Source organism: Hypomesus nipponensis, chromosome 19 (genome assembly GCF_054491055.1).
Source record: "Hypomesus nipponensis isolate SF chromosome 19, ASM5449105v1, whole genome shotgun sequence".
In the NCBI taxonomy this organism is placed as follows: Eukaryota; Metazoa; Chordata; class Actinopteri; order Osmeriformes; family Osmeridae; genus Hypomesus; species Hypomesus nipponensis.
Window position 1 is genome coordinate 18080028 of NC_140379.1, and position 25692 is coordinate 18105719.

The following is a 25692-nucleotide window of genomic DNA, read 5'->3' on the forward strand; positions in this document are numbered from 1 at the left end:
GTAAGAGTCCAATTGAATATGACAGGAAACTGCAATCAAATGATTTGCTCATGGAACATAGTTGACTATTGCCTGATAACATTAAGACCATTAAACACTTAAGACCATTAAGACCTTTTCACCAAAGTCATTTTTTTCTACAATATAACACGTGTTTATTGATTGAAAATATTGAGCTCTGTATTCTTCATTAACTCAGCCTATAGCTCTGCAGTAAGAGTATGTGCCCCTATTATTATGACGCAACTACGTCATACCTGGTGCAGCCACTGTTTTACAGACGCATAACAGATTGAAGGGAGATTATCAGTGTGCAATCCCAGTAAATCATTTTAGGTTAAATACTGGAATATGTATTTAGAAAACCCTACTGCTAGTTAGTCAGTTTACTGACAAAAACGATATCACAAAGACAAATCCACAATGAAAACAAATTCATGACATTGTTTGGATGAAGGACAAAGAATATGAGAACACTTTGAAGGCAGTGAATATCCATCAGAGCAAGGTCAGTAGAAATGATAAATATTCAGCCAACGACGGTTTCATAGAGCAGGTACTCTACTTTATTTACACTCATATTTCCTTTACATTCATCAGATCACTCACTCTTTCTGTTGATTTGAAATCATGAATTCTACAATCAACAAATGGTGCATTGTTTTTAGAAGAGTTGGAGGCCGATTTCCTAAAAGGGAGAAACACAAAGAGAGGAAAAAAGATCAAAGATATTGATGAGAAAATCCAGATTATAGTTTTACAATGATCCATTGACAGGTAAAGAATTAACATATCACACGCATATGCTGATATCTGACAGTAAATCTCTTCCATGTCTTACCTCAGCTCATGTTGACGCGATTCCCTGAACCAATGGATCCGCAGTTAGAACCAACGTTAACATTGGAGGTGTTGCCAACCCGTTGACCAGCTCCCACTCTTCCTGTTAAAATATGAGAATTGAGATAAGGAATTCAGAGTTGACAATAGAAACTCAGATTTTTGCCTTTAAACTCAACAGCTTGTTGTCATTTTACCATACTGTTCATATTGAACAGACATCAGTGTTTGGGAAGATTACTGTATATTTCCACTTTTGATTTGTATTTCCATCGTACATTTGGTCTTTAATTTCAATTGGAAGTGTTATTAAAAGGTCTTAAAAAGTCTTAAATGTAACTTGTTTACACCTGTAGACACCCTGTGAAGCCCCCACCCCCCCACTCCAGAGACAGTTGGTGACAGAGAGGTGCAGACATTAAGTTAAACATAGTTATGCCTTAAGTGTAGAGTAAAAAATAGAGACTATATGTGGATGTAAATGGATGTTGACACTCAGTTCTCTGAGTTGGTGCATGTCAGTTTAGGCTTGATGATGCGCACGCATCTTCAAGGCAGAAAGACGCGTTCCATTTCAGGAGACTCCGACACCTTAGCGCGTCACTAACATCTCGTCATATCACGCAGTCGGACCACAGCTAGATCATCAGCGTCAACGCTCTTGGGTACCCAGCATGCAGTGTGGCATGTCAAAAAACGCCAAAACTTGTGGAAAATAGTTTGGTTACAACAGCTATGCAAGGGTTTTCAGTTGTTGCGTTCGTTCAGTTAGATGTTTTTTAATATTATTGTTTGTTAGTTAAAATAATCTTGTTGGTCACTCTGAGAGTGCATGTTGTGTGGTTGAGAGTCGGCCGTTGTAGACCAATGTCCGTAAGGAGTTGATCATGGGCTGTGCTATAAACCTTTTGCCAACGAGGCTATTCTTGATCGTAAGTTGACTGTGGTTATGGAAAACGGTCTTCAAGCCACCTTTGAGAAATTCTGGAAACAGTATCGTGAGCAATGTGTTTTGACTGTGAGAGACAATTTTTGGTCGTCATCTAAACCTCATGCGTCCGCTACAGCATTTCTGCTTTGGCGTGACTTGCGCTGGGAGGGAGGAAAACGGCATGGATTGGGATAGTGTGCGGGCAGGTGTATTTTTATATAGGGTGAAATGGAATGAGAAATGTAATACAAAATTTGAGTAGTTTAAACTTTGGCTGAATCTAACAACTCTTACCACAGAAGAAACAGCATACTTTTTTATACAGTAACTGAACATGACAATATTCAACACTGAGAATAACTCAATGGACAGGGACAGTGACCTGCAAAGTATAAGATTGTAGGTTTGAATCCAGCCACAGTCTTTTAGCCTGTCTTAAATTGGAATATCTGTTTAGTTAAACATGATGACATCATTATGAAATACCATGCGCAATTCCACTTTGAAATGTCAACCGCTTCTTAACGTTTGTCCCAAAGCTGACCAAAGCTAATACTTTGCCCTTTCTCCTCTTACATTCTCAACAGTTGGTGTGTAGCAGAGAGGATAGAGAGACTGCCTTGTAACCTTATGTTCATGAGTTCAAATCCCCATTCAGCCTATTGTAGTTGGCCCAACGTGAAGTAGTTTTGCTCTCTTGTTGTCCAATTCTTGACCTTCTACAATGTACATTTTTATAATATTTTGCGGAGGAACCCGCATCGCTGCTTGCAGCTATATTATTATAGTTATTGCTACTTCAGAGTATAGTGTGTTTCTACTATACTCTTCTACAGACTTGCCTGTAGCCTATGTAGCCTGAGCTTTTATTTTTATTTAACAAAGGTAAAAGTACCCACTGGATGGTAGGCTACCAGTGATCAGTATTTCAAGTAGGCTACTTAAACATTTCTGATGAAGTTCCTTGCATCAATAGTGTATTATGAACAATAGTAACTTTGACAATAGTAAAAACTTTAAACAGAATGGCTTTCGTGTTTATTCGAATAGTTTTTTCTATGTATTTTTTTTTGGCCTGGGAAATGCTTTATTTTGTATAATTTAAGTGTGTATGGGGTGATAACTTTGCTTTGGTGGGTCGATTTCTATTCACTTTATTTAGTTGACATGAAAAAGGTCCTAGACTACTGGTCCAAGGTCTGTTTTACAGATCCGCTCTAAACTCCTCCCTGGCTCTGGCTTAGTGCTACTTATGTGGCGTAATCGGTGATTTAGAAGACCGTACTGTTCAAACTATCTTTACGAACATTTAATGTAGCAAACTAACATGTAGCATGCTAGCGCAAACAGCCTAGAATACCATATTTCTTAGATTAAACGTCGCCCTCAAATAAACGCCGCCCTCGAATAAACGCCGCACCAAAAATGAACAATGTGTAATAAATGTAAAATAAGTTTCTCGTCTCGTCTCGTCATCTTCCGCTTGTCCGGGGATCGGGTCGCGGGGGCAACGACCTAAGCAGGGAGGCCCAGGCTTCCCTCTCCCCGGCCACTTCCACCACCTCTTCCTGGGGGACCCCGAGGCGTTCCCAGGCCAGCCGAGTGACATAGTCCCTCCAGCGTGTCCTGGGTCTTCCCCGGGGCCTCTTCCCAGTGGGACGTGCCCGGAACACCTCACCAGGGAGGCGTCCAGGAGGCATCCTAATCAGATGCCCGAGCCACCTCAGCTGGCTCCTCTCGACGCGGAGGAGCAGCGGTTCTACTCTGAGCCCCTCCCGGATGACCGAGCTTCTCACCCTATCTCTAAGGGAGAGCCCGGACACCCTGCGGAGAAAGCTCATTTCGGCCGCTTGTATTCGCGATCTCGTTCTTTCGGTCACTACCCATAGTTCGTGACCATAGGTGAGGGTAGGAACGTAGATCGACTGGTAAATAGAGAGCTTCGCCTTTCGACTCAGCTCCTTCTTCACCACGACGGACCGATGCAGAGCCCGCATCACTGCGGACGCCGCACCGATCCGCCTGTCGACCTCGCGCTCCATTCTTCCCTCACTCGTGAACAAGACCCCGAGATACTTGAACTCCTCCACTTGGTTCAGGATCTCCTCCCCGACCCGGAGATGGCACTCCACCCTTTTCCGGTCGATAACCATGGCCTCAGATTTGGAGGTGCTGATTCGCATCCCAGCCGCTTCACATTCGGTTGCGAACCGCTCCAGTGAGAGCTGAAGGTCACGGCCCGATGAAGCCAACAGGACCACATCATCTGCAAAAAGCAGCGACCCGATCTTGAGGTCACCAAACCGGACCCCCTCAACACCCTGGCTGCGCCTAGAAATCCTGTCCATATAGGTAATGAACAGAATCGGTGACATAGGGCAGCCCTGGCGGAGTCCAACCCTCACCGGAAACAAGTTCGACTTACTACCGGCAATGCGGACCAAACTCTGGCACCGGTCGTACAGGGACCGGACAGCCCCGATCAGGGAATCCGGTACCCCGTACTCTCGGAGCACCCCCCACATGAGCCCCCGAGGGACACGGTCGAACGCCTTTTCCAAATCCACAAAACATGTGTAGACTGGTTGGGCGAACTCCCATGTACCCTCCAGGACTCCGCGGAGGGTATAGAGCTGGTCCACTGTTCCACGGCCAGGACGAAAACCACATTGCTCCTCCTGAATCCGAGGTTCGACAATCCGGCGGACCCTCCTCTCCAGGACCCCCGAATAGACTTTCCCAGGGAGGCTGAGGAGTGTGATCCCCCTAAAGTTGGAGCACACCCTCCGGTCCCCCTTTTTAAAGAGGGGAACCACCACCCCGGTCTGCCAGTCCAGAGGCACTGTCCCCGATGTCCACGCGATGTTGCAGAGTCGTGTCAACCAAGACAGCCCTACAACATCCAGAGCCTTAAGGAACTCCGGGCGGACCTCGTCCACCCCAGGGGCCCTGCCACCGCGGAGCTTTTCAACCACCTCGGCGACCTCGGCCCCAGAGATAGGAGGGCCCCCCCCGATGTCCCCAGACTCTGCCTCCACGTCGGAAAACGTGTTGGTGGAATTAAGGAGGTCTTCAAAGTATTCCTTCCACCGATCCAGGACGTCCCCCGTCGAAGTCAGCAGCGCACCGTCCCCACCGTATACAGTGTTGACAGAGCACTGCTTCCCCCTCCTGAGTCGCCGGATGGTGGTCCAGAACCTTTTTGAAGCCGTTCGGAAGTCATTCTCCATGGCCTCGCCGAACTCCTCCCATGCCCGGGTTTTTGCCTCCGCGACCGCCAGAGCCGCGTTCCGCTTGGCCTGCCGGTACACATCAGCTGCCTCAGGAGTCCTACCAGCCAATAAAGCCCGATAGGCCTCCTTCTTCAGCTTGACGGCATCCCTCACCTCCGGAGTCCACCACCGGGTCCGAGGGTTACCGCCGCGACATGCACCGACCGCCTTGCGGCCGCAGCTCCGGTCAGCCGCTTCAACAATGGAGGCCCGGAACATGGCCCATTCGGACTCAATGTCCCCGGCCCCCCCCGAGACATGATCGAAGCTCTCCCGGAGGTGGGAGTTGAAGCTCCTTCTGACAGAGGGTTCCGCCAGCCGTTCCCAGCAGACCCTCACATTACGTTTGGGCCTGCCAGGCCTGACCGGCGTCCTCCCCCACCATCGGAGCCAACTCACCACCAGGTGGTGATCAGTTGACAGCTCCGCCCCTCTCCTCACCCGAGTGTCCAAGACATGCGGCCTCAAGTCCGACGACACGACTACGAAGTCGATCATTGAACTGAGACCTCGGGTGTCCTGGTGCCAGGTGCACATATGGACACCCTTATGCTTGAACATGGTGTTCGTTATGGACAAGCCGTGTTTAGCACAGAAGTCCAACAACAGAACACCACTCGGGTTCAGATCGGGGGGGCCGTTCCTCCCAATCACGCCCCTCCAGGTCTCACTGTCATTGCCCACATGAGCATTGAAGTCCCCCAGGAGGACGAGGGAATCCCCGGGAGGAGCGCTTTCCAGCACCCCCTCCAGAGACTCCAAAAAGGGTGGGTACTCTGAGCTGCCGTTTGGTGCATAAGCACATACGACAGTGAGGACCCGTCCCCCCACCCGAAGGCGGAGGGAGGCTACCCTCTCATCCACCGGGGTGAACCCCAATGTACAGGCACCGAACCGAGGGGAAACAAGTATTCCCACCCCAGCTCGACGCCTCTCACCAAGGGCAACTCCAGAGTGGAAGAGAGTCCAGCCCCTCTCAAGGAGACTGGTTCCGGAGCCCGTGCTGTGCGTCGAGGCGAGGCCGACTATATCTAGCCGGAAACTCTCTACCTCGCGCACCAGCTCAGGCTCCTTTCCCGCCAGCGAGGTGACGTTCCACGTCCCTAAAGCTAGCTTCTGCAGCCGAGGATCAGACCGCCAAGGCCCCCGCCTTCGGCCGCCGCCCGTCTCACACTGCACCCGACCCCCATGACCCCTCCTGCGGATGGTGAGCCCACTGGAAGAGGGTCCCACGTTGTCTCTTCGGGCTGTGCCCGACCGGGCCCCATGGGAAAAGGCCCGGCCACCAGGCGCTCGCCATCGAGCCCCACCCCCGGGCCTGGCTCCAGGGGGGGGCCCCGGTGACCCGCTTCCGGGCAGGGGCAACTGGGAACCATTGTTGTGTTTCTTCATGGTTGGTTTTTTGAGCCACGCTTTGTCTGGTCTTTCACCTGGAACCTGTTTGCCTTGGGAGACCCTACCAGGGGCATAAAGCCCCCGACAACATAGCTTCCAGGATCACTAGGACACGCAAACCCCTCCACCGCGGTAAGGTGGTGACTCACGGAGGGGTAAAAATAAGTTTAATCGAATAAATACAGTAATTACGAAAAAAAAACAAATTGGCGACGCAGAGGGGCCCCCAAATCAATTCTGCTTAAGGCCCCTTAAAGGCCTGGGCCGGCCCTGCCTGGCGGTCCACCCTTACCAAACAAAACAGAAACTATATCTAATCCAAACCAAAGTTGCACAAAGAAAAAGTGTGGCCGGTTGGGAGATGAGCAGGACGAGGAATGCCTGCTGCCCACCGACGGCCTCCATCTTGGCTCCTTATATCTGGGTGGCTTCCCCAGCTGCAGCCCAGGGTCGGGCCTGAACTTCTCCACCAATCCTCATTCGGCTATGGCACACCCCAATTTGCATAACAACCATGCTCACAAGTGAATGGGCACAGCGCTTAGAAAATGTAGTGCTGAGCGCAAATTGGGAAGCAAGGGTTTGGGAAAACTGACCGCAAAGAAATGCAAAATACGTTATTACAGGGGGGCAATTTTGAATAACCAGGGTTCAATGAAAGCAGAGATATGGGCAGGTCTTCTCCACTGCATGTCAACAGATGAAACACCATTGCATACTAGGTGCAATCCATCTTGGTGTTGGTATCGGAGGGCAGAAGACAAAGATGAGACCCCCGAAAGCCACACACGACATGATGCAAGTTACCTATCCCACGAGGTGGGCCAGAAACTTCTCCCCAGCTTATGCTTATGTTAATTAATTGATTTACTGCACTTGTAGGCCTTATATGCCTGCCATGTTATTAAATAATCAGTTTTCATGAGCTTGAAATATTCTATATTTTTATCACTAAGTGCCTGAGCATTTATTCTGTTTTTGAACAATGTTTTCCAATAGGAATGTATTAAATTCCCCTATTTAAATCTTAAAATGCTGTTTTCTCAAAATGAGTATTTCTCCAGTATAAACATCTCAGCCTATGTAGCACCTATGTACACCAAACTTTTCAGTTATACACTTAGCAGTATTCTGAAGATCACCGCATGTCAAGCGACAGCTTGCTGCAAAGAATGCAGCATGGTGGCACACAAAATGCCAATGAGTCCCTCAATTCGGTGATATGGGCCCACTGCCCAAAAACTGTAGGCAAGAACAGGGTTGAGACAGAGGCAAGCATGGCCATATCCTCTTTTAATGAGGGTGCCTCATCTATGCTTGACGTGATGGCAAACCTATGGCTGGAGAGCACCCTTATTACAGTGAACACCATCAAGCAGGCTGACCTGCTCAGGGTGTCCAAAGCAAACGCCATTCAGACTGCAAGTGCAAAACGCAAGCGAAAACTTGTGAGCACAGACAGGAAAGTGAAAAGGCACCAGCAAGATATGTCAGAGGGACCTACATATGGTGCCTGAATGGACAATTATAATTTAGAAAGCTGTGACACCTACTGTTGGTCTTGTTCTGTGTCCATACAAGTTTTTCTGTCTAGCGTGGGTTTTGTTGGCAACTTTGTGCATGATACGCTTATGTTAATTAATTGATTTACTGCACTTGTAGGCCTTATATGCCTGCCATGTTATTAAATAATCAGTTTTCATGAGCTTGAAATATTCTATATTTTTATCACTAAGTGCCTGAGCATTTATTCTGTTTTTGAACAATGTTTTCCAATAGGAATGTATTAAATTCCCCTATTTAAATCTTAAAATGCTGTTTTCTCAAAATGAGTATTTCTCCAGTATAAACATCTCAGACTATGTAGCACCTATGTACACCAAACTTTTCAGTTATACACTTAGCAGTATTCTGAAGATCACCGCATGTCAAGCGACAGCTTGCTGCAAAGAATGCAGCATGGTGGCACACAAAATGCCAATGAGTCCCTCAATTCGGTGATATGGGCCCACTGCCCAAAAACTGTAGGCAAGAACAGGGTTGAGACAGAGGCAAGCATGGCCATATCCTCTTTTAATGAGGGTGCCTCATCTATGCTTGATGTGATGGCAAACCTATGGCTGGAGAGCACCCTTATTACAGTGAACACCATCAAGCAGGCTGACCTGCTCAGGGTGTCCAAAGCAAACGCCATTCAGACTGCAAGTGCAAAACGCAAGCGAAAACTTGTGAGCACAGACAGGAAAGTGAAAAGGCACCAGCAAGAGATGTCAGAGGGACCTACATATGGTGCCTGAATGGACAATTATAATTTAGAAAGCTGTGACACCTACTGTTGGTCTTGTTCTGTGTCCATACAAGTTTTTCTGTCTAGCGTGGGTTTTGTTGGCAACTTTGTGCATGATACGCTTATGTTAATTAATTGATTTACTGCACTTGTAGGCCTTATATGCCTGCCATGTTATTAAATAATCAGTTTTCATGAGCTTGAAATATTCTATATTTTTATCACTAAGTGCCTGAGCATTTATTCTGTTTTTGAACAATGTTTTCCAATAGGAATGTATTAAATTCCCCTATTTAAATCTTAAAATGCTGTTTTCTCAAAATGAGTATTTCTCCAGTATAAACATCTCAGCCTATGTAGCACCTATGTACACCAAACTTTTCAGTTATACACTTAGCAGTATTCTGAAGATATCTACAGAGGGATTTGTTAATAAATCATTCCTGGCATGATTTATGTGATATTTTTATTTTTTTTAAATGGCAAAAATCGGCAGTATATTTTGATTTCCTAGCTAATGAAAGCAGATATCCTGAAATCCCTCTGTAATTTTGTTTTCATCCTAAACTAAATGAAAAAAGCATTGCACCAGCATGCACCTGGCTTTATCATATGTTCAGATCTATCAACTGGAAATATATGCAAAATCTCATATATTTAATGAGATAATGCCTCATTTGAAAAATTTAACATAAACATTTCAAAAACTTGTAATACATTTTTTTATATACTTGTGTAAGTAGTCAACTTAGAAAGTTTCATGATAGCTGTTATTTTAAAATTGTACCCTATTCAGCTGTAGTGTCTCGCCTTAAGAGCTTAATAATGTGTGTGTGTGTGTGTGTCTGTGTGTGTGTTACTGAGAAGGTGTGACTTTCCACAGAAGAAAACACTTCTGAGGGTGGGAACATGTACGTACAGCAGCAGAATTCCCAGTGTGTGTGTGTCTACAAAGGAATGTACATAGCATGACATGACAGAATAGTAGACCTCATAGTGAAAGACATATCAAACCATTTCCCTCCCTTAGTAAGAATGTACAAACATTCTCAGGTAAAACCATCCATGTTTCAGCCCTGCAGTAGTATATTTATATTTAGTCATTTAGCAAACGCTCTTATCCAGAGCGACTTACAGTAAGTACAGGGACATTCCCCCCGAGGCAAGTAGGGTGAAGTGCCTTGCCCAAGGACACAACGTCATGTGGCACCGGCCGGGAATCGAACTAGCTAACTTCAGATTACTAGCCCAATGCTCTACCCGCTCAGCCACCTGACTCCAGTAGTACCTCTAGTACTTTCTTACACCTGGTCACCAATACACCAGATGTTGTTCTTATCAATGAGGAGTCATGCTGTGAGGTGGACATTTTGGAGGTAGGCTGCAGCTTTGATTCCAGCATGGAGGAGTCTTTTACACCAAGGTAGTGAAATACCAACCACTCCTAAACACCATCTCAGAGCTGGGTTATAGGTGCAGACTACTAGTTTTCATATTTGGTAGCCTAGGAAACACACACACAGGTTGGTAGTAAGAGGGCTGCAACAACTTGGGATGGCCAAAAAGAGGCTAAACAGCTTGCAAAGTACTGTGCCATATCTGCTATTACTGGCAGCCGCCACATATGGCGGAGACGTTGCTACTTATACCCTTAAGAACTGAGTACTGTGCAACTCATACCCTTAAGAACTGAGTATTGTGCTACTTATACCCTTAAGAACTGAGTACTGTGCAACTCATACCCTTAAGAACTGAGTATTGTGCTACTTATACCCTTAAGAAATGAGTATTGTGCTACTCATTCCCTGAAGAACTGAGTATTGTGCTACTTATAACCTTAAGAACTGAGTACTGTGCAACTCATTCCCTTAAGAACTGAGTATTGTGCTACCAATACCCTTAAGAACTGAGTATTTTACTTGTTAAGTGATATTGTGAAGACCTGCTGCATGCCACTGGTCCATGAGTTTTGAGTAAGTGTTGTACTGCATCCGTAATATTTGTGTCCCTGTATCATTTTCTTCATGTGGACATAAATAAATGGTTAAAATGTGTGTCTGTGTGTGTGTGGTGTTTGTGTGGTGTGTGTGTGGTGTGTGTAAGTAATAAGATAAAATTGGACAATGAGCGACCTGCCAATAATAAGCAGCTAACTGAACGTTACTGTAAGGTGAAAGGTTTATCTGTCATCTGTTTACTCATGTTTCACTTCTACAGAATCACAACACTTCATGGGAATGGGTGTGTGATTGTTTGTGTGTGCCTTTGTGTGTCTCTGTGTGTGTGTGTGTGTGTGTGTGTGTGTGTGTGTGTGTGTGTGTGTGTGTGTGTGTGTGTGGGGGGGGTGTGTGTGTGTGTTTAGTAGGAAAGTAAGTAAAATAAAATTATTTGGAATATGACTCCTCTCAGGTGATTCCACAATGGCCGACCTGCTGGAAGAGAAACATCAGGTACAAGGATGGATAATTTGGAAGAGCCAAATAGTGCCCAGGTAGAGAGAGAGACAGGTACACAGAGCTAAACACCACAGTCAGTAGGAGACAGACAGGTAGAGAGAGAGACAGGTTTCACACACTGAAAAACTGGTAAATAGCAGGTCTTTGAATTTACAAAAATGAATTTATGAATATGCTACGCAATTCATTTATATTCCTTTTAAGACTGATTGATTGATGATTGATTGGTTTCAAACGTATTAATCCTAAAACATAAATGTCGACGTTGGTAAATAAAGCATTAGCTTTAATATTGTGAATTTGAATTTGCAACTTGAACTAGACAATGTCAGTTATATACCATTATGTGGTAAATCAATCAATGTTCAGTTATCATTAAAACACATTTCAACTTGTCATGTGATCCCCCCCAGAAGTGGTTTTACCCTGAACCTTGAAGTAATGCCAAGGGTCCAGAAGCAGTCTGAAGCAAACACACTTTACATCAAAGTTGTCCCGTCAGAGTCTTTTCGTGTCTCTTCCTCTGAATAACCTTCCTGCTGATATCAGTTCAGGCCTTTAAATCCAATCCCAACACTCATCTTTTCACCTTAACGGGCTTATTATTGGCAGGTTGCTCATTGTCCAATCACCTTTAAGAAGTCTTATTCCAAAGAATTTTATCTTACTACTTACACACACACGCGCACACACACACACACACACAATGACACACACACACAATGACACATACACAGACCCACACACACACATTTCCATGAAGTGTTGTGATAGGTTCTTTAGAAGTAGAGCCGAGTAAAAGGTTGCAGGATTTTGATCAGAATCTGAATTTATTTTCTAAGTAAGTCACATGGTTGATGAAACAGGGAGGATCTGTTCTATAAAGAGGCTCTGGTTCAGCTCTCTGCAGCAGATCAACAACAGCTAAACCATGGGTGTCAACTCTAGTGTCACTATTTCTAATAACTCTGGTACTATTTGTAAGTATGTTTCTCAGTACATTTTGTTGTGTTGATTAGTAGACTGAACGTTTTGAATGTTCTATATTATACTTAATAATACTTTGAATATTTGCAATGTTGTGCTTTTAGTATTTTATAAATGAAGTGAGACTTAAAATAACAGATTTTGTTTTCAGACTCATTTGTTTTTTCATTGTCTAGAAGGATTAGTTATGAAGACGACATATTTATATAACGGTCCCATACAAACACTGAGTTCACTCTGATTAATGATCCTAATCTGTGAAACATGTTACATGATGCCTAAACGTTTTTCTTTCCAGCAAACCTGAGGTCCGCGCGTTCATTCGGTAAGATATTAAGTTTATTTCTGAACTTTCTTAAGACTTATTATATTTTTTCATAGAGAATTATGAATGTCTATCATTTTGCAAAAAGTGTTGCAGACTATATTTACATGTTTTCTAAATGTGTTTCTTAATAAGATATGAAGTTTATTTCTAAACAACGTTCAGACTTTTATTATAATCATTATTCATAAATGATACATGTTGTTAATCAATTTAAGTAATTACATAATTCCTCTGCAGCTGTGAGTAAACCATGGAGGAACATATCTTGGGGGTGAGTTCACTTTGACTTGTTTCTGCTCTCTGCTATTTAACATAATCTACACAAGTGTAGTATTGGCTTTAGGTGTCTTTATTGATAGGAGGGATTAAGTAAGTAATGTGTGTGAGAGAGGGAGGTAACATGCAGCAAAGGGCCACAGGTTGGAACCAAACCTGCGGCTGCTGCTAAATAGGACTGAACCTCTCTACATGCATGCATGGACGGATTAAGAAACCACGGGCCCCTGGGCCTGGACGTGTTTTTTTTTACGCCGTTCATTTTTTTAATCGCGAGATTAACGCAAGATTTCTTTTCTTTTTTTCTATAAACTGTTCAAAATAGTTTTTTTAAGTTCATGTAAGGAATCTCACTTGTCCTAGTTAAGGCCTACCAGTAAAACATATTTAAAGGAGCATACAGTGAAATGTTATGATGTGTTATGATTGAGGGGCTCCATTCAGACAGATGAGGGGTGGATAACATCATCATAACATGATCTGGTTTGGGCCCCCTGAGCTCATGGGCCCCTGGTGCCGGTAGGCTCGTTCGGTAATCCATCCCTGAGTACGACTATTGGGGCCCTGTTACTGACATGAATGACTTAAGCCTAGCATATACCGGCAACGGCGCATCGTGTCATATCATCATATCAATACAATGTTAATAACAGCGACGTCACGCGCGGAGGCTCTGGCTTAGGGACCCCCTGAGCCCATGGGCCCCTGGGCCTGGGCACGGTAGGCCCGTTCGTTAATCCATCCCTGCATGCATGCTCAACCAAGTGAGCTAACCCTATTCTTAAGCAGCCCGAGAGGTAAAACATGGATCATACAATCCACCACGGCAAAAGCAATGCACACGGCCACGTGACTTCTTCCAGAAAGAACGTTCCCTTTAAGCCTTGTACTATGACAGCTCCCTCATCCACCGCTTCATCAAAATGAAACGACATGCCATCATTGACGGGACCGATAGGCTACGTAGGTCGAGGTCATTTTTTAGACCTTTAGTTACTTCGTTGATTCAAAAACAGACACCCTCTAAACACATGTAAATTTACTTTTTTTGACATTGTTTTAAATAAATAGCTTACTATTAATCAATACATAGCCTAACCCAGTAGTCTTTTTAACATGGTTGTGTCGGGAACATGGAGGGTGTAGCCTATGGATTTAGGTTTGTTTTGCAATTGTAGACTACTGTTAACAACTATATAGCTATGAAAATTATACTCAGATAATTTCGATTGAGATAGGCCTATGCCTGATGCCTAAACATTTGAAATCACAAACTAGGCTGCGTAACGTGGCGTGTATCAAATCATTGTTCATCATCGTTTAATGCATTAGGCTAAATGTTGCCTAATAATGCCTATTTAAGTTGATTTTTGTGATGTTGAACATGAAAATTAGAATATCCATGCATCAACATCAATCAACATGCACTCGCTCGCGATCACCCCCAGTGGAACTCTGGTGGAACTGCAGCCAAATTCGGTACAATGGGGTTTAATAGGGAGTGGCAAGGCTCTCCCTAAACAGGCTCTGGTACAATTAAGATAAGATAAGATAGGGACTTCCGGTTTGGCGATGTAGGTGTGAGACGCAAGGCGCTCTCATTTAACTTTCTTAATTACCCAAATAACTGATCACTTTCCACCGAGATTTTATCGAAGTGTAAGAGTTTGAGTTCTTGGTCTTTCTAGGCAACAAAACCCAGATAGCACACATACGTCGGGCCGACGTCGGGCCTTGATTCAACCTGGATTTTCTGTGTGTGCGGGTAATGAAGAGACACAATTCAAGTTAACGATCTTTTATTATCAGACTGGATGTTGATGTCATCAAGCTCTTAAAAGAACTCCAACACAGAAAAGAGAGATCAACGGAACAGAGAAACATAAATATACAGCTTTGCCTACAGTTCTGCGTCTTCCATTGGTCTCCGCCGCCCTCTGACTGTCTTGACTGCCATGGTTACAGTAGCTAACTGCCGAAATTAGAAGAAAAAAAATCTGACATTTCACTGTTAAACCAGAATGTATTCGCCTATGTGTATGTAGGCCTAGGTTACTTATTACAATACAACACTTTGACATAACATGTATAGTGTATGTTTATTTTGCTCTAGTTAGTAGCTACATTTTTGTAAAATGTCTGACCAGTGTCGAACTAGCCTAGCCGGTTGGGCTCCCTTTGCGCCAGCTCTGTAGCATAACGTTCACTCAAACCTAGCTCATTACAGTAACTTTACACATGGTTGTAGGCATAGGCTACTTATCGCAAAACGTTTTGATATTTTTCTACTTTCATTTACTTACCTAACAACGACTGCTCCTTCATTGGTGAAGATAAATTACGGTTTAAAAAGTGAACGCCTCTGACTCGCGAGTCTCTGGCTCTAGATATGCTTGCAATAAAACACAATGAGCATAATGGAACGTTCTTCCTGAAACAGTCAGTTATGAGCCGACGATGAGCCGATGTATCTGCGACGTTTGAAATAACTAGAGCACAGAGATGAGAAGTAATCTGACAATTTGCCGACCATTTGCCGATGCTTATCCGACGTTATGAATAGAATACGACGTTTCGATCTTAACCCGACGTCGGCCCGATGTATGTGTGCTATCTGGGAATGAGCAAGCAGCAGAGACAAACGAGCGCACGATCTAATGTTAGCATTTCTAGCAAGTTAGCTTCTATGGCCGCGGCTGCTAACACTGACGAATCTGAAGATGGCCACTCTGGAGACTCTCTCTCAATGACACAGCTGATTGCAGAACTAGCTAAACAACGTACTGGTTTTAAGGAAGACATGGCCTCACTAATCCAAGAATCGATGAAGCCCCTGCAAGCCTCAGTGGATGGACTGCGTGATACAGTCAACTCTCTTCAAGGCCGTCTTACCGCAACAGAAACCTTAGCAGGCGACAACTTCGACCGGCTGTTCACAGCTGAAGCCACCATCAAATCGCTCCAGACCCTGAATACGTCTCTGTCCGACCGCCTTGAAAATCTGGAAAATAGGTCTCGAAGAGCTAATCTACGCGTCCTGAATATACCTGAGGGCAGCGAAGACGGCCAAGATCCCGCTACGTTTGTATCCGGGCTGTTGAAAGATGCCATGGGAGCGGACGTGTTTGCAAAGCCTCCAGAACTTGACCGAGCGCACCGCGCACTGGGTCCAAAGCCTGCTGAGGGACGACCTCCGAGACCTTTCATCCTGTGCTTCCATCGGTACCGAGAGAAAGATCTCGCCTTGAAATGGTCCAGACAGCATCAAGCGAAATTGAAGGGAATTACGTTGAGGATATATCCGGACCTCAGTACCACCCTCGCAAAGAAACGGTCCGCATTCAATAGAGTTAAGCAGGCTCTTTACCAAAAAGGAGTGCAGTTCCGTCTACTTTTTCCAGCCCGACTCAGAGTCACTTTTGAAGGAGAAAATCTCTTGTTTGAGACACCAGAAGAGGCCCAAACATTCTATGATCGTCGTGTGGCTAAAACCCTGTCGTCCACTAGCTAACGTTAGCTGTTCTACAACGGAGGACTGACGTTCTCTTTGCAAACTCTTTTGTTTCACTCTAATTTGTTTACTAACGAGTGGGCTGGCTGTTGCATGACTGGCTACGGCTCAGTTTGCACGCAACACTGGGACGTTAATGTTGGTTTGCGACCGGACAGCTCTCCTACAAGATCGCCAATACACCACAATAACTGACAGTAGCGGTTAGAACCGAAACTGTACTGTCCTGTAGCTAGTGGTACGTGCCAGTGGAGCGAGTGGTATGTGTCAGTGCCTCCGCTGGCACAGGACAGTAGCTAGTGGTACGTGACAGTGCCTCTACTGGCACAGGACAGTAGCTAGTGGTAAATGCCAGTGCCTCTGCTGGCACAGGACAGTAGCTAGTGGTACATGCCAGTGCCTCCGCTAGCACAGGACAGTAGCTAGTGGTACATGCCAGTGCCTCCGCAACGTCACAAAACAACGTTTCTAGGAGGTCGCGGTTACCGACTAGCAACGTCGGAAAATAACGTTGCGACGACGTTGCGGTTTTGGACTGGCAACGTCAGAAAGTTACGTTGCTAGGAGGTTGCGCTTACGGACTGGCAACGTCGGAAAATAACTTGCCACGACGTTGCGGTTACGGACTGGCAACGTCACAAAACAACGTTGCTAGGAGGTCGCGGTTACCGACTAGCAACGTCGGAAAATAACGTTGCGACGACGTTGCGGTTACGGACTGGCAACGTCAGAAAGTTACGTTGCTAGGAGGTTGCGCTTACGGACTGGCAACGTCGGAAAATAACGTTGCCACGACGTTGCGGTTACGGACTGGCAACGTCACAAGGTGCCGTTGCGGCAACCTACTGGCGCCCCACAGATGCACGGTCCCGCAACGTCGCCAAAGACGTTGCAGCAACGTATGTTTGGTCAACGATTGACGTTGCGGCAACGTAAGGGCAACGTAACTGTGTTAGCTGGGGAAGCTAGATCCTTGACGTTTCCTTTTTCCGCATAGTAAAGAATTCTCATACTTTTCGCATGTACACCACTCTTATTCAAGGATTGACTGTTTCTTTGTAGACAAAACTCTACTGCCCTCCGTTAAGAACACTGAATATTCAGCTATTGTGGAATCAGACCATTCTCCAGTATTACTTGACTTATGTTTTTCGTCTAACCGCACAGAAAGACCCAACTGGAGGTTGGATCCAACTCTATTGTCTCTAAGGGTTTCTGTGTATTAATATCCACGGTCATAGATAATTTTTTACGAGAGAATAAGTCGGACTCAGTGTCATCGTCTCTCTTATGGGAGACCCTTAAGGTTGTAATTAGGGGAGAAATAATTTCATACACTGCAAAACGCAACAAATACGACAGGTTAAGGCAGGAGCAACTCTTAGATTCAATACTTAAATTTGATCGTAGGTACTCCACATCGCCTTCCCCTGAATTATACAAAGAGAGGCTGGGTTTACAAATGCAATATAACTTGCTATCGACTAAAAAAACTGAACAACATTTGCTTCGGTCCCGAGGCCTTGTCTATGAGCATGGTGACAAGGCAGGCCGGCTCTTGGCACACCAACTGAAATGTAGATCTGCTGCTCAACTTATACCGCAGATCCGGAAGACTTCAGAAGAACTTACAGTTGACCCTGTTGAAATAAATAATACATTTAAAACCTTTTATTCAAACCTATATAGTTCTGAATTCCCAGAGGATGACTCGAATATGCGTGCATTTCTTGATGACTTAAATGCTCCATCCATAGCTTTGGATAAGAGGAAATATTTGGAGGAACCCCTTTCGCTAAAGGAACTCACCAACTCTGTTGCAGCAATGCAAAGTGGCAAGGCTCCCGGACCAGACGGCTACCCCATTGAATTTTGTAAAACATTTTCTTCCAAGCTAGCTCCTCTGCTCCTTGAAATGTTTGACCATTCCCTGGATCAGGGGACCTTGCCGCAAACACTCACAGAGGCTACTATTACGCTTTTATTGAAGCCCGGGAGAGATGCAACAGCGTGTGGATCCTATCGGCCGATATCACTTTTGAATGCCGATGTAAAAATATTGGCCAAACTTCTCGCCACTAGATTGGACACTGTTATGACAGACATAATTTCTATGGATCAGACTGGCTTTATTAGGGGTCGTCATTCTTTTACCAATATTCGCAGGCTTCTTGGCGTCATTCACTCCTCGGCATCCTCTGAGACTCCCGAGGTGGTGATCTCCTTGGATGCCGAGAAGGCGTTTGACCGAGTAGAGTGGCCATATCTGTTTGCGGTATTGGAAACATTTGGATTTGGACCAAAACTTGTATCATGGATTCGCTTGTTATATGCCTCACCTAAAGCATCGGTACTGACCAATAAACTATGTTCCAAGCCTTTTCCTCTATCGAGAGCTACACGGCAGGGTTGTCCTCTTAGCCCACTGCTTTTCGCTTTAGCTATTGAACCACTCTCTATCATGTTGAAAACCTCACAAAACTTTAATGGAATCTACAGGGGAAATATGGAACATAGAGTGTCCTTATATGCGGACGACTTATTGCTCTACGTTTCGGACCCTGTGCCGTGTGCCTCTGACATTGTGAAAATGCTGGATCAATTTGGTAGTTTTTCAGGTTATAAATTAAACTTCTCAAAAAGCGAATGTTTTCTGGTCAATAATCCATCCCTTACAATTGCGGAGTCAGCCTTGCCCTTCCGTCTTTCAAGGTCAGGATTTAAATATTTGGGAATCAATGTTACCCGTAATCTATCTGGTCTTTATGACAACAATTTTATACCTTTGATTAATACTCTTAGAACTGACCTTCAGAAGTGGAGTCTATTAAATCTGTCTCTGGCTGGCAAAATTGCGTGTATTAAAATGAACGTACTGCCAAGATTTTTATATCTGTTTCAGAGCATTCCCATCTTCCTCTCCAAATCTTTTTTCAAATCTGTTGACAGTCTGATATCCTAATTTTTATGGGGTAACAAGCACCCCAGGGTTCGCAGGGTGCTCCTCCAAAGGCATAGCGCAAAGGGGGGACTGGCCCTGCCTAACCTCATGTATTATTACTGGGCGGCAAACCTGCATAAAATTGTTTATTGGTTACAGGTCCCAAATGCTGACTGGTGCCGATCGGAAGCAGATGCCTGTACATCATCATCACTTTCTGCACTAGTCGCTGCCAAGCTTCCACTGTCTCCTAAACAATACTCTTTGTGCCCCATTGTAACTTCCACTCTTAGGATCTGGTCTCAGTTTAGACAAACTTTTAATTTGAAAGATTTCTCAATATATGGCCCCATATGCAATAATCACCTCTTTCTCCCAGCCAAATTAGATCCTGTCTTTGCAGATTGGCAAAGAACAGGCCTCTATAAATTCAGTGACCTTTACATAGACGGCACGTTCGCAGAGTTTAACACCCTCTCCTCCAAATTTAAGTTGCAGCGCTCCAGCCTCTTCCGCTATTTCCAGGTCCGTCACTTTGTGCGATCCATTAGCCCGTCCTTTCCCAGTCTCCCGCCGAGAACGGGACTGGATATAATTTTGCAGATTCCTGTGCTCGCCAAGGGTCTCACCTCACGGATGTACACTACTATCATGTCTCTTGGTGACGTATCACTTAATAAGATCCGAGCAGACTGGGTTGAAGAGCTTCGAATAGATATACCTGATGACATATGGAATAATGCCTTGGGTAGGGTAAATGGATCAACATCATGTGCTCGCCTTGGTTTAATTCAATTTAAGGTCCTTCATCGTGCACATTATTTTAAGGCCAGGCTGTCCATGATCTACCCCAACATAAATGACTTATGTGATCGTTGTCACACAGCAAAGGCAGACCTGTCCCACATGTTTTGGTCTTGTAACAAGCTGAACACTTTTTGGTCTACTGTGTTCCAGACCCTGTCTGAGGCATTTGACAGAGACGTCCGACCTAGTGCTGAAATGGCTGTTTTTGGTGTTCCGGGGGAAGGTGTACAAATGACAAGTCGACTAGAAGATGTATTTGCATTTGCAACTCTTCTTGCGCGGAGAAGGATTTTGTTGGATTGGAAATCGGAACATCCACCCAAAGCCTCGGCTTGGATGAACGACCTTATACTATTTCTACGGTTAGAAAAGATTAAATATTCCACTAGAGGGTCAATCCATAAATTCCATGAGAGATGGGATGCTTTGGTGTCTCATTTTGAAAAGCTCAAGACTCTTCCCGACAATTGAGTAGGGACTGCATCCTCCATTGTCTCCATTGTTTTAGCTCTCAGCATACCGGAGTATAGCCTAATTATAAGAGCCGATGGCATTTAGCCTATATACTTGTGCATCCACAAACATCCTCTTTTCGTACCTCTAAATATTTATTTTTATTTGTTTATATGTATATGTATATATATATTTTACATTATATTTGTTGCTTTGTTTTAATATATATATATTTATTTAGTGTACTTACTTACTTTTTTCTGTATAATTGTTATTTGCATAGGCAGTGGGGGGGTGGGTGGGGAAGTTATAAAGTAAAAAAAAAAAAAAGGTTTGTTGCCAAATATCTGTAAGCAATTGCTGTTCTTTTTTTGCTAATAAAGAGATGTAAAAAAAAAAAAAAAAAAAGATAAGATAAGATAGACTTTAATAATTATTAAACTGACAACTGAATGGGGAAGTTTAGATAGAGACTTTCAGGTACACAAGAGTTAGACTTTATGAAAATAAACTGGACTTTTATCAAGCAGGAGAAATTTGGGGAATTCTTTAAAATCTAAAATGAAATGTGATCCTGTCTTAACAGAGACAATGCGAGGGATCTCCAGTTTGTGAAGGAGTATAAGCCTGGAAACAAGGACATCAAACATGTCCGAATCCTTCTGTACGGACCCGACGGGGCTGGAAAGTCCAGCTTCATCAAGTCTGTCTGCAGCGTCATACGAGGCACAGTGACTACTCCTGCTTTGACCTCTGACAAAAGTTGCAGTGGAATAGTAAGAAAACTTTAGATCAACCTCTAAAGCAACATCGGCTGTTTGATAAATCTTTCTCTTTAACTTTTCCCCCCAACTTAACCCTACCTAAATGATCTGCATGAGAATAAACAGAGTTTAGTCTGACATTAATGTATCAGGGACGTCATACAGAATAAACACTGCAGAACCATAAATCTGTAGATTATTGTGATTAAAACAAGCATTTCATCTTTGTGTGTTACAGTAAAAAACGTCTAAAATCAGAAAGGAAGAAGGAAACTCAGAGACATTCTGTCATTTCGTCTTCGATGACGTCATGGATCTGAAGGATGGAGATGGAATCTGTGCTGACGATATCAAACTGACCCTGAAAGGACATGTGAAGGAGGGTTACCAGGTACGACTGTCACTGTAGTCAACTTTAAAGAGCCCCTATTATACTGCTTTTCAGCATCATAACTCTCGGGGGTCAATAAAATAGGTTTACATACTTTGATGTTCAAAAAACATATTATGTTTCTCTTACTGCCCATTGCTGCAACTCCTCTGTCTGAACATCTGAACTTGGCCTGCCTTTCTGAAAAACCTCTGATTGGTCAGCTGGCCCACTCTGTTGTGATTGGTCAACCAAATCACAAATAAGCAGCTGGCGGGCTGCGCTGGCTGAGGCTGTACATATGGGCAGCACATCTGAAAAAACTGGGCTGGCTTTCTCAATCAGTGCGATCAGTAAAATATGGGGAAACTTCAAAAAAAGCTTCGTAGGGGCTCTTTAACATGAATTAGTGATCAGCTAATATGACGTTTGTCATTTTAATGAAGTAAGAGCTGAAATGCTGCAACACCAGCAGGCTGAGGTGTCCTAGGACCAAGGCTATTATAGTTTAGTTAACCATTATAACCTTGCCTCGGGCTGTGCAATCATTCAGATTTGGATCACCAGTTCACCTCCTAACAACCACACAAACAATGGAATTGAGAAAACTTCTCAAGAAAAGATTATTTTGCACATTACGTTTTAAACTAAGTTTCAAAATGTTTTCACTCTTCATGTTTAATTTTCTTAACTTTAATGGGTGCAACATCTTTCCAAAAGTCAACGAGTAATCGTCTTACATTCTTAAACACAGTGTCATAATGTAATTGTGTTTTCCAGTTCAAGCCTTCATCTCCACTGTCTCCTGAGGATCCCAGGCTACAACCCCCGTCCCTCTGCAGACGACAAAGTTCATGTTCTGGTTTGTGTGCTTTCTGCCAACTCAGCAGAAATTACAGACTCAGTTCTGAAGAAGATGGAAGACATCAGAGAGGCAGCCAGTGAAATGGGTAAGCAGGTTAACTTGATCTCAAGTCAGTGGTCAGACTCCAACACTCAAACATGACTTCAGCACTTTAACACTGAGTCCATAATCAATAATTTATCAGTTTGATACAGCCCATAATACAAAGATCAGGACTAAAAAACTAAAATAATGTTCAGGTTTTAGATCAGATTTAAGCTTTTTCCTGACGTAAGTTTGCATTTTTACTGAGAGCTTGTTCAGACATGTTTATAGTTTTTTATAGTTGTTTGTTGGATTTAATGAAGAGAAACTTCCTGAAAAAAGCTAAAACACTGAGTGTGTTTCTGTCTGCAGGGATTCCCCAAATGGCAATAGGCACCTACATTGATTTAGCCTGTCCAGAAACTAAAAATGATCTGAAGAATGTGTACAAGAGCCAGCGCATGGGGCAAAAGGTGAGTTTGTACATGAATATAACCTCATGTGTTTTAACTTTGTAGTCCAAATATTTCAGTATATGAGCACAGAAACCCACATAACTCCCATTGTTTAACACTCAGGTGAAAGACTTCAGCGCAGCAGTGAGAGTCCCAGAGAACTACATCTTTCCTGTGAAGAACTACAGTGATGAAACCAACATCAATGATGATGTTGACACTCTGATCCTGAGTGCACTGAGACAAATGATCAACCTTGGAAACGACTTCATTTGCAAAATGTAAAAATATTTTACAGAAAGCAGTGAGTCTGGGATTTCCAGTTATAATCTGTTGGCAGATCTCTTTGACAGTTAATGTCTGTATTTGATGAAGACTGTTGTCCCTATATGACAGCTGGGATCTGATCCTACTTGCCAACACATACATGTAATTGCATGTTTGCATGTTTATGATGAATAAATGCTGTGGCTTGCAGTCAGTGTGCAGGTGTTATTATTTTTATCAACATTTGTTTTATTTCTGTCTTCCTGAAATCACAGAACACACACACGTCAGCCTCATACACAGCTGCACTAACTCAAGATTTACTAATTTCCTTCTCCATAACAACATTATCTTATTCAACAAAATAATTGATCACATTACATTACTACCCCCACTCATATACTTACGTACATGCATGATGAGAGCAACGTTCCCAGTGGCTTAAAGCCTGCTATAAAGCCTGCTACAACCCATGTGTATAAATCTGGTGACAAACAGGTTAGTAGTTAGTCGACCTATCAGCATCCTACCAGTCATCTCAAAGGTCATTGAAACTGTAAACACCTTCCCAGGTGAACCTGGTTCTCCAGGTGTAATGTGCACATGGAGTCATAACCAGGGATGTTGCTGGAGGTGAAGAAACTGATATTTTTCAGGTGGACCTGGTTATGTCTTGGCCTGGTAGAAAAACGTCATCTTCCCCAATGTCAACAATTTGCCCAAACAGCAAACCCCAACCCTTAACATTAGGAAAAAGGCCTTGCCATGCAAATATTGACATACATTTCAAGTATGTTGCATGGAAGATGCTGCTCTATGATGCTGGCTTGGTTCTATCCCTGAGGAACCTTTCTGAAAGTATATAGGGTGAGGGTCTATGGAGCCCATGCCTTACACCCTGATTCTAGTCTGAGATAACCGGTTTGGTGCACCTTCCAAGCATTTTGCACAATTTTCTGAAATATGTCATGTGGACATAATTCCCATAAATTTACCCAAAAAGGTCACTTCATTTTGAATGACACGTGTCCCTCTCCCGGCGCTGGCATGCTAGGTGCTAGCAGGTCCAAACCAATATGGCCCCGTCCCACTCGGGCGCGACAACAACATGGTAAAAAAGTGCTATCATGCTCAGGAAAAATGTCAACACAATGTTGGCAGCATCAAACCTAAGAGCCTGTTTTAGGGGAATTTTGAACAGAAATTGTTCTGAAATGAGCAATCTGAGGCCCCTTAATACAACCCAGCCATCCCTGGTATTCCCAGTTCAGGAAGGACAACTGAGAAGAGTTTTGCAGTTTGGGTTAGAACACGTGGGAAGAACCAACCCCCCCATTCAAAAGCCTGCCAAAAGTCCCACTGTTAGGGAAGGCTAAACTTGAGTTGTGCTGTCCTTTCAATGGACCCAGGACTGCCAAACTTGGGTCACACATTTTAAATAACACTGTCTTTGATAGTGAAAAGGTTTCAAGTCTTTAGGTAAGTTTTTAATTTTTACTGAAATTTTAGGACCTGACTCAAATAGCCATGGCAAATAGTTTCCTGCCCCAAGAGTCCCTGGTTCTCCAGGGGTATGTGCAAATGCTTCCTCTTCAGGAATTCCATTAAAACAGTCTTGTGACAATGACAAAACAATACACTGCAAGCAGCGGACATACAGACATGCTTCCTTGTGGGGTCACAGTGTGCAGTCTTGAATCATTCTCAGGATCACCCATTTATCCTAAAGATGTTGAGGGTGTTTCCTCAAATGACATCTCTCCCTATTGGTCAGTTGTTCTCTCGCGATAAGGTCCCACCTCTGAATTGTCAGGTTACTCCAGGTCAAGACAAAGATCATTTATCAAGGTAGTGTCAATTCTATTCAACTTTACAGAGATATGCATTTCCTTTGTTCTAATCTAGTCTGGGAGTGGCTCCCCAAAAGGCTGGGGAGCAGTTACCTTTCCTGTGGCGACAATGAGTCCCCTCTAGTATGCAAATTCACAGTCATGACTTAGTCAATCTTTAGAAGCTTGGGTTGGAATGAGGCATGTCAAATGTTGATTAAGGCTAGTCAGTTGATTCAATCTGGCTGTAGGGAACATTATATTTAAACCAAATGGACATCGTTTTCATAACATTAAGCATGGTTTTAACTTTTTTATCTTCAACATAGTCTTGATTTTCTGTTATGTTCTGTTTCCTGTTTTATTTTGTAGTCTGTCTTGTTTCCCTTGTCTTGTCTATTTACTTCCTGTCTTTGTTTGTTTCCCGCCTTTTTTGATTGTTCTGCCCCACCCTGATTTGTTCCACCTTTTGTATCACCTGTCCCTTGTTGGTGTTCATTACCCTTTGTATTTAGTCTCTCTGTTTTCCCTTGTCTCTTGTTGGATTCTTACTACCGTATGTCTTCGATTAAACGCCGCCCTCGAATAAACGCCGCCCCAAAAATGAACATAGTGTCATAAACGCCGCCCTCGA

At 43.9% G+C, this 25692-nt stretch overlaps 1 long non-coding RNA gene and 1 pseudogene across 2 annotated transcripts in view; one reads left to right on the forward strand and one right to left on the reverse strand.

Moving 5' to 3' along the window:
* Window positions 1-841: 841 nt before the first annotated feature.
* Window positions 842-25692, reverse strand: part of LOC146247310 (uncharacterized) — a 55728-nt gene continuing 30877 nt past the window's right edge. Inside the window, exon 4 of the long non-coding RNA XR_014732231.1 lies at window positions 842-943. This is a non-coding gene — a long non-coding RNA (uncharacterized LOC146247310). The remainder of the gene's footprint in view (window positions 944-25692) is intronic.
* On the forward strand, window positions 17024-23421 carry LOC146247311 (interferon-induced protein 44-like; annotated as a pseudogene). Its single transcript, XR_014732330.1, has 6 exons — window positions 17024-20393; window positions 21071-21260; window positions 21487-21639; window positions 22399-22568; window positions 22880-22980; window positions 23086-23421. The product of XR_014732330.1 is annotated as an interferon-induced protein 44-like (transcript).